Source organism: Falco biarmicus, chromosome 12 (genome assembly GCF_023638135.1).
Source record: "Falco biarmicus isolate bFalBia1 chromosome 12, bFalBia1.pri, whole genome shotgun sequence".
In the NCBI taxonomy this organism is placed as follows: Eukaryota; Metazoa; Chordata; class Aves; order Falconiformes; family Falconidae; genus Falco; species Falco biarmicus.
This window is the reverse complement of record NC_079299.1, coordinates 18684407-18700757: the sequence shown is the minus strand read 5'-3', so window position 1 is coordinate 18700757 and position 16351 is coordinate 18684407. Positions and strand designations below refer to the sequence as shown.

The 16351-nt window shown below is 39.1% G+C and overlaps 1 long non-coding RNA gene across 7 annotated transcripts in view; it reads right to left on the bottom strand.

Moving 5' to 3' along the window:
- LOC130157753 (uncharacterized) overlaps positions 1-16351 on the bottom strand; it is a 57376-nt gene that overhangs the window by 24675 nt on the left and 16350 nt on the right. For 5 of the 7 annotated variants that reach the window (XR_008825012.1, XR_008825018.1, XR_008825017.1 and 2 more), the window contains exons 2-3: positions 5614-5809; positions 2774-2871 (exon numbers count right to left, since the gene is read on the bottom strand). This is a non-coding gene — a long non-coding RNA (uncharacterized LOC130157753). The remainder of the gene's footprint in view (positions 1-2773; positions 2872-5613; positions 5810-16351) is intronic. The other 2 variants (XR_008825013.1, XR_008825014.1) reach the window with 2 other exon arrangements.

Below are 16351 nucleotides of genomic sequence, written 5' to 3'. Positions count from 1 at the left end.
TGCAGTTTTATTTTCCTTTCTGATCCACTAACTACCTGCGGGCAGAGCTGGTAAAAAAAGAGGCCATTTTGAATATGTTCTCATTTGCTGACTTTCAAAGAAGTCTTTACCAGCTTCCCCCAGTGAATGCCAACATGGCTCTGGGTAGAGTGGTTGTTATTATGTGGGACCCTGGAGAATGCTGGAGGTCAGGGACAGAGCCAGGGGTTTACTTTAAACCCCTTTACTTCTTGCCCAGATGATAATCATTGTGCTGGGGTGTCTCTCAGAGGCATAAAATACTACGTGTACAACCTCGTGCACTCACACCCACACATTCTTCCTCCTCCTGTTTTGATACATTTGCCTGGATGATGGATAATCCCTTTCCTGTAACCCCACATTGCCTTTCAGTTGGACATAGTATTGCTTAATTATAACACATAAATAAATAAAATCCCTTTCTACAGCGTTTGTTTAGAAGGGGAGGTTTCTCCGGTCTCCACGGCTCCTTTATCGTATGCAATGGAGTTACAATGTTCATATGTTTACAAAGCTTTCTCATTAGTAATTATTTTACTCTCCTACCAGAGGGACTGCAAATGCCTTTCTCTTCTTAGGCTCATGCTTAATCTGCTCTTTGTTACCCACATTAGAGCTGACCCAAAGCTCCTGTCTTAAAATGACTTGGGCATGACTTACATGTGTATCAGCTTCACAAATCCAGCATGGAGGAACTGTGTACCTTTCATGGTTTTTTTTTTTTTTTTGGTTTTGTTTTGTTTTTTTTATAACCACCTTTATTTAGTGTGAACTACATATTTTGCATAGATATAAGAATTAGACTTATATTTTTACACCTTAGAGTCACTTCATCTCCAAGACTCTGTGAGTCAAAAAGTGATTTCTCCACCTCCATTTGAAGGAAAGAGCAAAACAAGCAGCATGGTTTCCCCTCTAGATGAAACAAAATTGAGTGCTTTGTTAATGCATTGGTACCTAGACAGTCTAATAGTTATGGTGAACTGCGTAGTGAACATCATGTACTTGATGGTTTAACTCAAATTCTCAAAAGTCCTAATCTAATGTCCCATTCTTCTTCTCAGCAGTAAATAGGAAAATTCACACAGAGCTGGACTGTTAACCACTGTACAGCACCTTTACATTTCTTTTCTCAGTAAAAGGCTCTTGAAATGCACATAAACACAATTTAAGACAATTTTATTGTCTATGTATGCTCCCAAAGAGATATTAAGGGGTATTAGTATTCATTAATCGTTACATTCAGACCTACTGACTTGAATGATAGTAGGTCTGAGGTTCCTTCCCAAGGAAATGTATTTTTCCTAGTTTTCCCTACTTTTCTGTAAAGTTTGTGAAAAGGGTTTTCTCCCCAGGAGCCTTAATACTTTTTGCTTCCAACCAGAACAAGTTTGTTGTTATTTTTCAGTTCTGCCTCTTTGTCCTGCTAAAAGACAAGGGTCAGAATACTGCAATAGATAATAGAAGAGGGACCACCCTTTGGGCAAGGAAGACCTATTTCAAATGAAAAAGCCTTTGAGAAATATAATTCTGAAATTAGGAAGCTGACTGTGTTATCTAATAGCTCTTTGCCCTCTTCCCTAGTTTGCATGAAGAGAAAGAGAGCAACCAAGCTTTGGTCTATATTTTCATTGGTTTTTGTGGTGTTTTTTTTTTTTTTTTTTTTTACCTTTAAAGACCATTTATTTGGAATGTGAAACCCAGTTTCATTTGCGTTTTTTTTTTTTCTTCTCCAGATGGATCCATCTAACATACTGACAGCCTGTAATTTTATGCAACCAGTGATAGGTAATAAGCTTTAGGTGTTTCTTGCATGAAATAGGATATTTGTTAGAACTAAATGGTCTTGGCTGCAGGCAACAACCACGTGAAGGACAGGACAGTCATCTTTCAAACAATGTGTTGAATAAAATAAAATAGAGCTTCAACAGGAGTGAAAACAACCACCATAATTTCTCTGATTTGTCACAAATTTAGTGTTCTGTGCACACTCCAGGTGAGCGCTACAGATGTAGCCTTGAGAACAAGTAAAATTTTCTATCCATCAATATATCAGTGTTCATTGGACTTCTGATGGCTTTGGACCACTATTCCACCTTCTCTTGCCTCCAGAGTTTTCCTGGGTAGCACTTCCTTGGATATGCAACAAAGCAGTAGTCATCACAAAATGGAAATGCTAGGAAGCTGAGCTAAAAGGCAGCATTTACGATATCCCAGAAGCTGCAAACAAACTAAAACGTTTGAATTCTGGATTTAACCCATGCTTTACCATGATGATAGTCAGCACATAGTTACCACAAGTGCAAGAAATTCAATTCCTTCGGAACATGATTTATTGCCTATAGTTTACCAAGCCAAGGTGTCAGGGTATCAGAGCAATTTGTTACATGTATTTACTTTTTTTTTCTTTCTTTTTTTTTTTTTTTTTTTCTTTTCATGGTACTTCTACTTGGCTATTGTGTGGGTGGCAGGAACACTTCATTCAATACTTCCCTTTTCAGTATTGTGCCACTGGGCTTTTTTCATCTGTCAACATTTTATCTGTTCCCTTTGCACTCATCTTTCACAAAAGCTGTTCATTTCATCATAGCCCATGCACTGAGATGTTTCTCTTTGATAAAGCTGGGGAGATGTATAAATAATTTCATTAATGCCTTGTCGTTCTTGAGGAGAATCACAACAGAACATCCATAGGCCAAGCTAGAAACAGGAGAGTTGATCCCAAGTTGCCAGGTGACTTTGGAGTATTTACCTTAGAGCCCATCTTTCCTCCAGTGGAGTGAGTAGGTGATGGTATAGTCCTACTCAATGAGAGTAAGAGAAATGCTTGAAGAGATTCTCCCATTCCCCCTGTGATGAACAGATTATAGTGTAAGTCTACATCGGCTTGAATCTTACCAACAACTCAGTGGGTAGCTGTATTTTTATGAATTTCAGTGCTTTGGGATAAGTAGTAGTGTGGACAAATAAGATAGTAACTGCTAGACATGCAAGTTCTCCAGTCCAAACAGCTTTATTGCTAACAACTCATCATTTGCAACAGACATCAAGGGTGCATCATTAGGCAGTGTCATCATTTGACAGTGACACTAATCCTAAAATTTAATTAGTTGTTACAAATCACCATTTCATTCAGATGCCTCTTCAGTGCAATTGCACAAAATGACAACTTTTCTTTAGACCTTGGCAAAATAAGAAGGTGTGGCAAGGTAGTAATTAAAGAAGAAAGTACAAAGGATCATGTTAATGGTAAAAAGCACCATTAGTACTATGATTATTGAAACTTGTAGGTGTTTCAAGGAAAGAGAATAGAGGAAGAGAGAGAGGTAGACTGGAGGAGGCTGAGTTAATTTGTTCCTTGGCTCCAAAGTAGATTTTGGTTCCTGAGATGCAGTACTATTCACTAGCTAACAAAGAAAACCTTGGCTGATAATACTTCCTATGCCATGTGGTAGGTACATATGCTGCTTCTCACTTGGACAGCGTCAGATGCCCACTCTTGTGCTGCTTGCTCTGTAGTAATTTTGGACAGGGGTAAGTGTACACACATGGACAAACACCCATTTGTACATGTGTAGACTATATATCTTTCTGAGAAATTGACAAAATATGAAGCCACAAGGTGTGGGAACTGTATTTGTCTACCAATGTTTTCACTCCTCTGGTGGTGCTTCTGAGAGGTCCTTTGCTGAACTATAGCAAAACATACAGAAGAATATTTTAAGCCATTTAACTGACCTGCTAAATAGGAGCCCAGATGCTTAAAGAAATTGGGGAGGACTATAAAAGTTACCAACTGTACTATTCTGTGATTCTGACCACATTAATTAAAATTGCTTTCATGGCCCTCATCCAAACTCCAATACTCAAATCCCAAATCAGTGACTGATTAGAAGAAAAATTCTATTGCATACTTCTTGCCATGGCTAAGCATAGATGCTCTTTTAAAAAGCAAGTTAGATGGATGTTCATTTGAGATAATAATCAACTAGATGTCTGAATATTTTAAAGGGACATTAGGTTTTGGATGCCCAGCCTGAAAAGTAATAATGGGCACTCATTTTCCATAAGGTTCTGAGCCTGCCTTTTGAAAACCAATCTTCTGAAAGTGCCTCACGTGGATCTTGTAAAGCAAACAAACACAAGTCCCCAGACATTGTTTAAAACTCTGGGCACCCCAAGTTCATAATTAGAAAAACAATGAGTTGTCTTGGAAAATAAATTCAGAGGCTCAAAATTAAAATGAAATCCAATGATAGATATCACAGATGTAGACACCAAGATCCACACCACGGCCTCTCTACTGGAGACTGCCACAGCTAGACTTGCATAAATATATTTGAAAGCCCAGACACAGCCTGTCTTTTGTTGCATGGGTTTATGTGCTGATAAACTTACTGTGTCAGCGGTAGAAGTGGCAGTTCTACCTAATAGGGGCCAATGATTTAAAAAATCCACCAGCTGACAAAGTCTTCAGCTGCTATATTGTACCAGGTTTCTTCCCTCTCACTGAAAGTGTATCTGTGATAAAGCAGGTAAAGCTTACCTCGCAAGCTGTAAATTAAGGTTTTTGGAAAGACTAAGAGAACAAAACAGTAAAGAACTGAAGTAGGGAAGTATCTGCAAAACACTGGCATCTAGGTATTGTACTGCGACATGATAGGATCCTCATCTGCTTGCCATTTGTAATAAAAAAAAATGGACAGTGGAGTGTCAGAGTACCTTGCAGGTACATTTGCCTTTTCTAAAATAAAGCTGAAGCTAGTAAGCAGATTTACTCAGAGCTGCAATGTCTTGGATTACCTAGAACTGGTTTGGCTCCCTCCCTTCTTTCTGCACTAGATAAGTTGTGAAGATAATGATTTACAAATTAAAATATGCTTTCATTAATAGATATTCAACAAATGAGTATGGAGGGCCAGCCACACAGGATGTTATTTTGTCCATGAAGAATGATGCACTTTATAATTAGTTTCATTTACATGTGTTCAGTGGCCACTGCACAAGTAATTTGTTATCCCTATCTCCAGAAATAATCCTCAAATAACTACCTGTATATATGCAACACTGATGAAAATGGAATAACATGATGTCAATGCTGGAGAACATAATAAATTATTCCATCCCCTGGAAAGTCATCAACCTAGATAAGGAAATTGCAAAGGCTGATAGGCCATTGTAATTATTTTCTTCTTTGTAATTAAATGTCTAGGCTAGTCAGACATTCAAGGAACTGAAAGGTTTTATAAGACAGGTTTTTAATTCTTGACAACTAAAGCTATGTCCTAAACCATTCCTGTGCTGTCAGTGGAAAAGAACGTGTTGATGAAACTGGAGGCTGTTGTGCCCCATGCAGAGCTTGGGACACTGGAGAGCTCCCGCTGTTTTCATCATGTTACCATGGGCAGATACAGGAAACTAAATCGAGATTTAAAAAAAAAAATCAACCTTTAAAGAAATGAAACTCACTATTACATTGCACTAAAACTACAGGAAGTTTACCTTTTTCTCACACACACACGCATATATCTGACTTCCCTCTGTTCTACATCTTTCCTCCTCCAGAAAACCCCTCCATAGAAAAGTACTTACCCAGCCCACGGGGCTTTGACTGTGTTTGTCATTTGGACCACAGAAGTCTTGGAGGAATTTTCAAACCCTGCTGAAGCCACTGGAGGTACAGCACTGTGGCACAGGATTAGCCTTCTGAGGATAGGCATTGTTATTTGTTGTATGCTTTACAGTCTGAAACAAAACGACCCACTTCTCAGCTGGTATTTAAACATTACTGGAGTAAAAGGGAACAACAACAACAACAATAAAATGTTTTCATAAACCAGCACCAGTTACTTTTATTCATTTATTTTCTTGCCATGGCAGTGAATCAAACTTCTATTATTTGCATATCCCAAGAAGTCTTTTTCTGAAGCTGGGAAGACTGCCATTATCAATGATTTCCTGGGATTGTTTTTTTGTTTGGACATAAACCTATTGGGTTACGACTCCCTAACAAGAGATTTGTTCTGTTCTTGTAAAGATGGAATCCAGGGAAATCCAGACAGAGAGGAAGATTTCAAATCCCTCAAGATACTTTAAGTAGGATTTGGTGCCGGTTTAAAAATATTGTTGAATTCAGTACACTATCAAAAATTGCCATCAGGGTGTAAATGGAGAAATCTGGTCAAATGGAAAAAAAAAAAAGGATGGCTGAAAGCTCAGGATTCTCCCAGCTTGTATAAGAAATGTCAGAAGGAAGAGGGCATTGGATAAATAATTTTAAATATGACTGAAAATATGCATGAAGACAAAGAGAAGATAGTTCATGGGAATGAGAGTTTGGAATTAGAAACCGAATTTGAGAGGAAAGTAAACTCAAAGAGTTGAATGCTTTCAAGTGAAGGGGAGTAGATCATCTCCAGCCCAGAAGCCTGAAAGAACTGTCAAATGAGAAATCTTCATTCAGGAAGGAAAGATTTTAAATGTGCACTTCAAGTTGGCAATGGTACAAAACTAGAAAGAAGAAAATGCAATGCCTTTATGTAGAAAGAGAAGTGTCCTGGGAAGCAAGAAATCCTGGTATATTAAGAAATGGAAGTATATTAAAAATTTAAAAAGAAAGAAGAGTCGTTGAAGAGACTGTGAAATAAGATATTACAAGGGTTTATTAAATGTAGATACTGCTAGGATAATCTGGTTTCTTTCTGTGATTTTTTTCCCCCCTATACAAAGGAAACACACCTGATCTTATCTAGACAGAATTACACAAGTGATCTCAGTTATGCAGCTGTGTGAGGAATAACTAGTTCTGTGCAGGAAGGTGTAGGTTAGCACAAAACATGAAATTGTTAAGAAGGTGGCTGAAGTCAGGCCAGAAAAAAGGGTCCTACTGTTAGAATAAGGATTGTTGGGCTTTAAAGCAGTGACTGGTGGATTTTCTCAAAAAGTAGTCTTAGAGGCCATCTGATATGTTGTTTTTGTGAATGATCCTGATCCTGGAACAGAAAAAAAGAGGAAACCATGACACAAACACAAGAAATGGCAGCTAGAGAAATCAGCTTTGGAATATTACACATGAAGAATTAGATGTCAAAAGATTCAGGGTATAGGAAAGGGGAAGAATGAGCTACTGTTTAAGTTTAACATCATGCACCAGGGGACAAGCAACCAGAATTTCTGAAGTGCCCTGGGATCTCGCTGCCCAGAGAAGAAAGAGAAGGAATACTATCTGAATGTATCTGTTGGTTCCAAAATGACTGTGAGCCACTGATATGATGCCATCATTAAAAAGTCAGATGTTCTCTTTGGATGTATCAGGAGACATATGGGACTGTTAATAGCAAAGTCATAGGGAGGTGTTGTTTGGAATACTGAGAGTGACTCTCACCACCTGCAAGGAAGATTAATTCATATGAGAGCAAAGAAAAAGGAAGACCGATAAAATGATTAAGAAAACAGATATCCAGTTGTGAAAGAAGAGTAAATGAGTGTAGGCTGTTCAGCCTAGCAAAACACAAGCTAAGGAGTCAGATGATTGCTACCTAGGAATAAAACAGAAGGATAAACATCAGTGAAGGAAGAGAGCTATTTAAACTACAGGACAGTGTTGACAAAAGGAAAAGATAGATATTAATTTCCCACAATTAGATATATGCCAGATGTGGGAAACTTTCCAATCATGTCAGTAATGATGTTCTATAGCACTGACAATTCTGAAAAGTTATAGTCAAGAAAGATTAAATCAACCTGAAACAGGTGCAAAAAAGAGCTACTAGATGAATAACAGAATGATGAATTTATTGCTCAGGAGGCACTAGAAGAAAACATACCTTACACAGCCTAACAAAATAAAGATGGAACAGAATGTTTCTGTTCTTTACAAATATTCCAAGGAAATAAAGATCAGGGAAGAAGAGGAGCCATTTCAAGCTAAAAGAAAACGCTGGTATGAGAATAAATAGATATGAACTGTCTATGAATAAATTTAATCTACAAATTAGAAAAGTGTTCCTAAAGGTCAAAGTAGCAGTCACAACAGCAGGAAAATGAGTGAAATTATTGGTGAAATGTAGTGAAATTTTGGGGTGACACAAAAATTACTCCTGTTTGCTAGTTATAAGAGGTTAGTACTTCTGATAGCATGGAGTCAGTGACCTAGGTGACCTAAATGGACATCTTAGATGAAAAAATTTTCAGTTAAGTTCAGCCACAAAGTTCAATCAGAAGAAAGAGGCATTAATTTGACATACATTGCATTTTCTTGATCTCCACTTGCCATAAGTTCCTATTTTCATTTCTGTCCCATATACAATTAGTAAAGAATCATAAGACTCTCCAGACTCAGCTGGAGAACAGACAGGGTTTTCTACATAGGTCAGGTATGTAGGTCTTACACAAACTGCATAAGTCCATCAGATCTACTAAAAACTACACTGAAGGTCCAAAGCAAATGGTTTTCCTTACTTTTCTGACTCCAGAGAAGGCAATAAATTTTAGGTCACTTTTACTTCTCTCTGTGCATCATCTACTTTGGCTTAAAAAATGGTTAGAGAAGAGGTGGAAGGAGGATAAGTGCGGAATCCAGTTTGTTTTGCCACTGTCTGCTCTTCCAATGTTTTTTGACACAAAATGTTGCAACAGAATTAGCTAACTCTTAGTTTTTGATGCCAACATAATATCCACAGTCTAACTGCAAACCTTCTAATGTTCACAAATAACTATGGATCTCTCTTTTTACATTGTTGCCATATTTGCATGGCAAAAGCTTTTCGTATATCAGTTCTAATCCAGCACAGAGTTCAATGCTGAGATAAGATAAACACATAGGAGCAGGGTGTTTCCATTCATTTCTTGGATCTCTCTGGAAATATTCCTAAAGTTACCTTTTTCTGAGATTTCCAGACCATTGTGAGTCAGCTCAAGCTATAAATACATAAAGACTTTCTTGTGGTGTTTAGACACCTTATCTTTGTGGAAGCCAGCACAAAGCATTAAAAATAACTGTGAAGAGAGAGAAACAAAAGGTTTCAATGTTTTAAAATGCAATATTTTGATGGCATGTTGAGTTTTCAGGTAGACATTCGTGCAGATCTCATTCTTGTTACTGCTTTTCTCTTTACAGGCACAGTGGATATGATGATAAATTTCTCTTTCGGTTGTTTCCAATTACTATACTTTATTTACCTTAAGAATCAAGGGGAAAAGGCTGCTTCATGAAAACGCACAGCTCTGCTCGATGTGTAGAAAGAGACTTGAGGAGACAATCAAATGATGTCAGTGGCAGGATGATTCACTAGGATCCAGAGTTTTTGAAAGGTCAGGCAACAGCCTGATTTATTTCCCTTTTCTTGAGTGATAAAACAGAGTGAATAAACTGAATAGAAAACAACTGCTTTAATTGCTATACAGGGACACAATTGTTCACTGGGGCCATACCTGGGGCATATTTTTTTCTTCTGATTGGTCTTTTCCTGTGCTTTTTCCCTTCTCTGGTTCATTTTTCAGCAACAGTAGGAAATTAAAATCACCCCATTCAAATCACTTGCTTTTTTCCCCTGTGAATTCCCAGAAATTTCTGTTCTTTCTCTTTTCTTTGTTTCAACAGGGCTTTTGATTGCTTTTCTAGTACTTTGTTGTATATGGGGATATAGTCCCAAATATACCTTATAACTTTACCCTAAAAAAACCAAGAACCCAAGCAATCATTTCACCTATTCTCATATTCAGTAATTTTTGGAATGTCAAGTACTGTCCAGGCATGTTTGGTGCAGTTTTCCCTAAGCTATGGGCAGGAATAGAAGGACGGTATCCATCCTACCTTCTACCTAAGCTCTAAATCCCACAGGGGTTTCTTTTGTTTGTGGATTTGGGTTTTTTCCCCCACAAACTTGAATCTGTTTTTTATGCTACTTTTTGTCTTCACATTATTTCAGGGTGTTTCTCTCAAAACATCAGGCAAACTTAGTGTTCTTTGCTCTGAGCAGTCTAAACTGGTTGTCTGGTTATCACTAGAGCACTGGAAGAAGTCAGAATCAAGCTTTACATATCCTTTCAGTCAGGGATACACTGAACATGAGCTGTTTGTATCCAGATTAGGCTTGAGTTGGAGTTGTGGGTAGGTGGCTGGATCATGTCAGGGTTTCAAGTTTAACAGAAATGGTTTGATGTTGATTCATCCAGTCAAATATTTCCTCACAGAAAGAGAATAGTAAATTTTTGTAAAGTGATTTCTACCATCTCCTTCCCCAGACTATTCTGAAAATAGTTTGTCCCATAGCATTTTTATTGTATGTCTGAAGAATAAAAAATGCATCCCCTTCAACTGTTCAGCCTAGTTACCCTGAATAGTGAATGGAAAGGTTGAAGCCACAGCTGTCAAAACTAATTTTGATACTAGGATATTGTGTAAGTAGCAACATGGTAGAACCCTACACCGTTTCTGGTTTTATGACTTTCTCTGGAGAGCCTAGTGAATTTGGTCATGTTCACTACAGTCCACAGCCTTGCAACAGAAATAAAATATATGGGATTTACGATGTAATGTGCTACAAAATTGCTCCTAACCTTTTCTTGCAGGAAATAAATGAGACTGGACTGAAACAAAAATTGCATTCATCATTGGATTAAAATCTTTCACAGCCCAGGTAATCCAAATGACTTTATGAATTACTATCACTGGGACTAAATTTTGGAGGAAGGATAATGAGAAGTTAAAAAAAGTGAGAGTAAAAAAGAGAAAATCAATGGTAAATATAATGCTTACACAACAAATAATTCATGTTATCATTAATTTTATCAATTATTAAATCAACACTTAGAGACGGTTGTGTTTTGAAAAAAAAATTCTGCTCTGTGATTCAAAATCTCCTTTTTTTCAAACTCCTGAGTGACTTTGGTCTGGCACTTATACCTGTTTTGCCTTTGTCTACATTGCTTTACTGAGATATCAAGACTTCAGAGGATGGACTGGCTGTTTTACCAATATGTATTTCTTACATATCACTAGGACACCTAGTTAGAATTTTAGGAAAGGAAAAGATAAAAAAATATACGACGACACAGAGAAAAATATTTAGTGGGATGAGGAACAGGGTTCTGAACCTGTGGAGATCAATCCTGTCCTGCAAGTCTGACAGTATTTCCTGCTCTTCACAGTACTAAAAATTGTACCAAGGGAAAAAATTATGAAAAAAACAGACATTTAGGAAAGATATGGAAGCTGTAATCCCCAAGCATAAACACTGGCCTTGATTCATATGCATTGATATCTTCTCTCTTCTAATGCAACGTAATTATTTTGCAAAGCAGGTACATTTATATTCCTTTCATGCTTACAAACTGTATATATAATATCCTTTACATTACAGACATTTCTTTTTCTTCCCAAAATCTTTCACCTCTCATGAAAAGCTATTTTGCCTCCACACCAAAGAGGCAATTTCATCTATTGGCATATTTATAACTCAAGAACCACAGCCATCAGATACTGAGAACCCTAGCTGATTGGTAGCCAACCTTGGTATGATTTTGGCTATAAGCACATGGTGCCTAGCAAGTCTTAGTTTTTATGTGAAACTTAAGCCATGTCTTCAACCTCTTTGGTACCCAATGATTCACGTCTTTTCATCCAGCGCTACACAGCCTCTCAGCTACTGATTCAAAAGCAAGCAGGAGTTAGGCTAATTCTTTATATTTAGTTAGTGTCTTAAGTCTTCAGCCTTAAGTGAATTAATACTGTCATTGATAATGGGAATGGACTCACTTCAGGAATCACTGCAGGACTGCATCCTAATCAGAAAAAAATAAGACTGAAGCAGATGGTCTAGGTTATAGTGATGCTACTGCCACTAACTTGCTGGGGGAAAGTCACAAAATTTTCTCATGCTTCAGTTTTCTATTTGCAACATACCAGGTTTTCCTCCAAGTGTACTTAGAGATTAACCATTTATGAAAAGATGGCTATCACAGATTGTTTTATTATTTACAGTGTCTTTTATTTTTAATAATCATCCTCAGCTAGGAGAGTCTCTCCAGATGCCATGAAAATAATTAAAGAGCACAATACAATAAAGATAAAAACTTCTTTAATTATTTTTTAATAGGGCTTTGGTTGGATTACAGAATGTCACTGAAGTAATAATAACAGGCAAGAAAAGATTTGTTTCTCTCTTTGATTTTCCAAAGCCAATGATCTGTAACTGCCTCTTAGCTGTTACACAATCGTGTCTCTAGGTATGCATTTAATACTTTAAATATGCCCCTGATTATATGAAAGCTTGATTATTCCAACACCTTTCAGGTTCTGTATGATAATCAAGGCTGTGTTGGAAGGACCTGATCTAATGCCAGCTGATGTCAAAGTAAAGCACAGCACTAAATACTGCAGGCAATATTATAGGTCTTCTAAGTCAGTGTGTCCTGAAGGGAAGCTGTGCAGCTCCAAATTGGACAGTAGTGGGTCTCTCACAGTTTTTCTTTGATGTTTTCCATTACATTGCAAAGAAGAATTTCTTAACTTTTATGGCTGCAGTGAGCTATTCAGAAAATTTAAAGTGGTGTAATCGGCCTCATGACAGAAACAGTATGTTGAAACTTCCCCTTAGCTCATCCCCACTGTTTAACCTCTCAATAATAACCTTGTCTCCTCATGGTTCACCTGTCATATGGTCTGCAGGACAGAATCATAGACCAGTTTGGGTTGGAAGGGACCTTAAAGACCATCTAGTTCCAACCCCCGAGCCATGGGCAGGGACACCTGCACTTGTGGAAGTTAACACAGGTACTTAGACACCAAGGTGACTGATAACCTGAGAGATTCCTTAAAATTTCTCTGCATAGGGAAATATATAAATAGGCAAGTGTTAGAAAACTAGATAAATCAGTAGATAAACAGTGGATGAATAGGTAAATAGGCGAACAGCAGTAAAGATTTATTATGTTATCCTTATTTCCCTGCCAATGTAAAATAGTTTTTTTAGTATTCTTGCTAATGTTTCTGCTCTTCATAGTTTAAAATGCCAAGCAGTAGGACCTGGATGACAATTGTCATCAAGCGCTATGTGTAACATCAGTGGTTACAAAGTTTCTTCTTCTCATTTCCTTCAACCTTCTAGACCAGTTGCTCCAGAAAAGAAATGTCATAATAACCAATGTCCCCTCTTCCTCCTCTTTTCTCCTAGATTTTATTGCTGAGAAGATGTCACGTGGTATGGAATACCCCTTTGGTCACTTCGGGACAGCTGCCCTGGCTATGTCCCCTCCCAAGACCTTGCCCACCGCCAGCCCGGTGGTGCGGAAGGGAGGGTGGGAGAGGCAGCCTTGATGCTGTGCGAGCGCTGCTCTGCAGCAGCCAAACCACCAGTGTGTGATCACCACCTTTCTGCCCACCAGTACACAGCACAGCACTGGGGGGGCTGCTGTGGGGAAAATTAACTCCAGCTCAGCCATAGCCAATACAAATAACTTAGTCCTCTGACCTGAATTAGACATCTGCTTTAGTGCAAGTTGAATGACATCCTAGGAGTGCCCTTTTATAACCATTGAATATAAAGGTAGGGTAGTTAGTGAAATGGTCACGCTGTAGACATATGCAGTCAAATGAGGTAAGTACTATCCTCATATGCTCCAACTTTTGGCAGGACTTCTAGGAAAACTCAAAGTTTTAGTAAACCTGGATGGAAAACAAGGGCCATGGTACCTAACCCAACAATGATAAACACTAAGATGTCTTATTTCTGGAATTATTTGTTTTTCAGATATGATTTTGTAGCTGAGATCCTGTTTCAGGATCCTTTATCCCCCTCCTCCATAATAAACGCCTTAAGTTAGTCATTAATGTTCTAGGTGATTTTGGAAAAGTCATCTATTCCATTCTCTTCCTTTAAAATGGGGATAATACTTTCCTCTCATTGTACTGCCTGAGGTTGAAGTCCATCCATCAGTATGAGGCATCAAACAGTGCAGGGTGAAAGTGGTGTCATTAGCTTTGTTCCACATCTTGTGCTTCAGTACAATCTTAGACACAATTTCTAATCACATCTGCAACAAATTGATTTAAGCTGTAAGCACTTTGAAATACTTTATACTGTAAATGGAAATCTTTCCATAGTTCTGAGCTCTAAAAGCTAGTTGCATCAAAAATTCTATTTGAAGTGGGTATTTTTCCTCAAATAATGCCAATCTGACATTGCTTCTTATTATTTCACATCAAAAGGCTCATCTTTATCTGAGGCCTTTGCTCCAGTTCCTTATTTTCTCCCCTTGTTCCTCTGTCCCTGCATACATTTTAAAGTCTAATTTAAGTTCCCAATACCATACTAAATGTTATCTGTTCCTCTAGATCCTTATTTAACTGTTCTTGTCTTAATTTCATCTCTTGCAATTGTAACTCATTATTCAGGTTATTTCTCACAAGATTGATTTGAGTATTAGGGGATCATTTACTTTTCCATTATAGCAGCCACTTCAGGTTATAAATTCTGACTGTAAGGAGAAAATGTGCCAGAAAACTGTTAAGTTTTGTCAGCATTTGTGTGAAACAGGACTGGGCTTGTACTGCAGAGACTTTCATGACTGATACATTTTCTATCTTTGTATTTTCTGTGGATAATTCAGTCATTGCATCTCCTGCATGTTGAAGTATGGAGGAAAACACTTGATTTTTATTGTCATTTTCCAATGTGAATTGAGGATATGCCTGAAGTGAGAAGATCTTTCAATCTCCTGCCTGTGTTGACAGCTGCTACTTGGGGGAGCAGATGGTTCAGGTGATTGCTAGCTATGGCTTATGTTGCTGTTGTTGGGAACAATTATGGCTTCATTTTCTGTGTGTTGCATCTTTAAACTTCCAAGTGTTTGCTGAGGACTGCTGCCATTTTGTGTTCATTTCAGACAGCGTCTGTTGCAGAAGAATCTTTGCTATCCAGCATGGGGACTTTCGTTCTTCCTTTTTGTTTGGCTCTCCCTTCATCCAGATTAAATTACTGACAGAATGAAGCACGAACTGATTTTTGTGCATGTAACAGGAATGTCTGTGGAGAGTCCCAAGCTGGGTTTCTGGCTTGAAACTAGCTTGGATTCATAGTAGCAAACAATAAAGCTCCTTCCCAGCCTGGAGATGCGGACTCAGAAAATCATGATCGAAGTTGCTTCCCTGCCCACAATATGTCTTACTGGTTATTTTAGGTAACTCTTCAAGCAACATGTTGAATGTTGTTTGTCTGATGCTCAATCTTCCAGGTCAGTCATTCTACTAAGCACTAGCAGAAGGGGTTTGCAGGGGGGTGGTCTGATATTAGCATTGGATTTCAGCAGAGAGTCCCCAGATAAATGAAAGGAGCCAACTTTGACTCTATGTTTATTAACATTGTAGCTGTTACTTGACTAGCCCTTCTCCACTGAACTCAGGATAGCTTCATCAATTTTTGTTACCAAGGTAACACAAGCTTTGGCCTAGCCACTACAGGGGTAATGGACTTGCAGCAGTTTTGCAGCAGCGCTTACCTATCTGAGCTGTGACTAGAAAATTTGTTTTTAAAGTCAGGGCCTCCCTCATTGTAAGAGCCCTTCACAATGTCCAGAGCAGTCCCCTCTATCTGCCAGGCCCCTTGGGGTACTGCCAGCCCTGCTTGCCCTTGCCTTGTCCCCCAGGGCTCCCCCAGCCTTTCCCAGGGCCCAGGACCCCATGCCAACCCCCCGGGACAGCCTGCGCCTGCCCCAGTCACACCCAGCAGGGCCAGGCCGTCTCCCCACAGCCCTGCTCTGCCCAGGCGTGGGCCGCCCCAAGCCAGGCCCACCCCCCAGCCTGGCCTTGGCCTGCCCCATCCCTAGGGAGGTGCCTGATGCCTAGGGCCGGTGTCCCACCGGCTGCCCTGCTCCCTCCTTGCCAGCCCCGGGATCCCCCGCAGCTGCCTCACCCCTGCCCACCCGCACGGCGCCATGGCACTGCCCGCTCCATTGCAAAGCTGCTCACTGCATGTGTCAGCCTCACTCACATCCCCTGACAGTGAGGTTTTAGTGCTGGTTTTATATGAGTGATTGCTGGGGAACAGCTGGCACTCATAAAATGAAACACAGAAGATCTTGTTAATGACTTGTCACCATTTTTCTCCCTTGCTTTATGGGACAGGGGAAAGCAAACAGCTACTGGGGTCTGCACAGAAGGGGCCTGCAGCCGTCCCTGGCTTCCAGACACCAAAATTACATTGATTGACTGCAGTGCCTTAAATTGAAACTGCAAAGAGTGCCTTTACACTGTGGATGCATGTAGAAAGCCACTGGGTAAGAAACATGACATATCTGGAGGGGAATGGCAAAGCAGTAGAAAGAGTTTGCT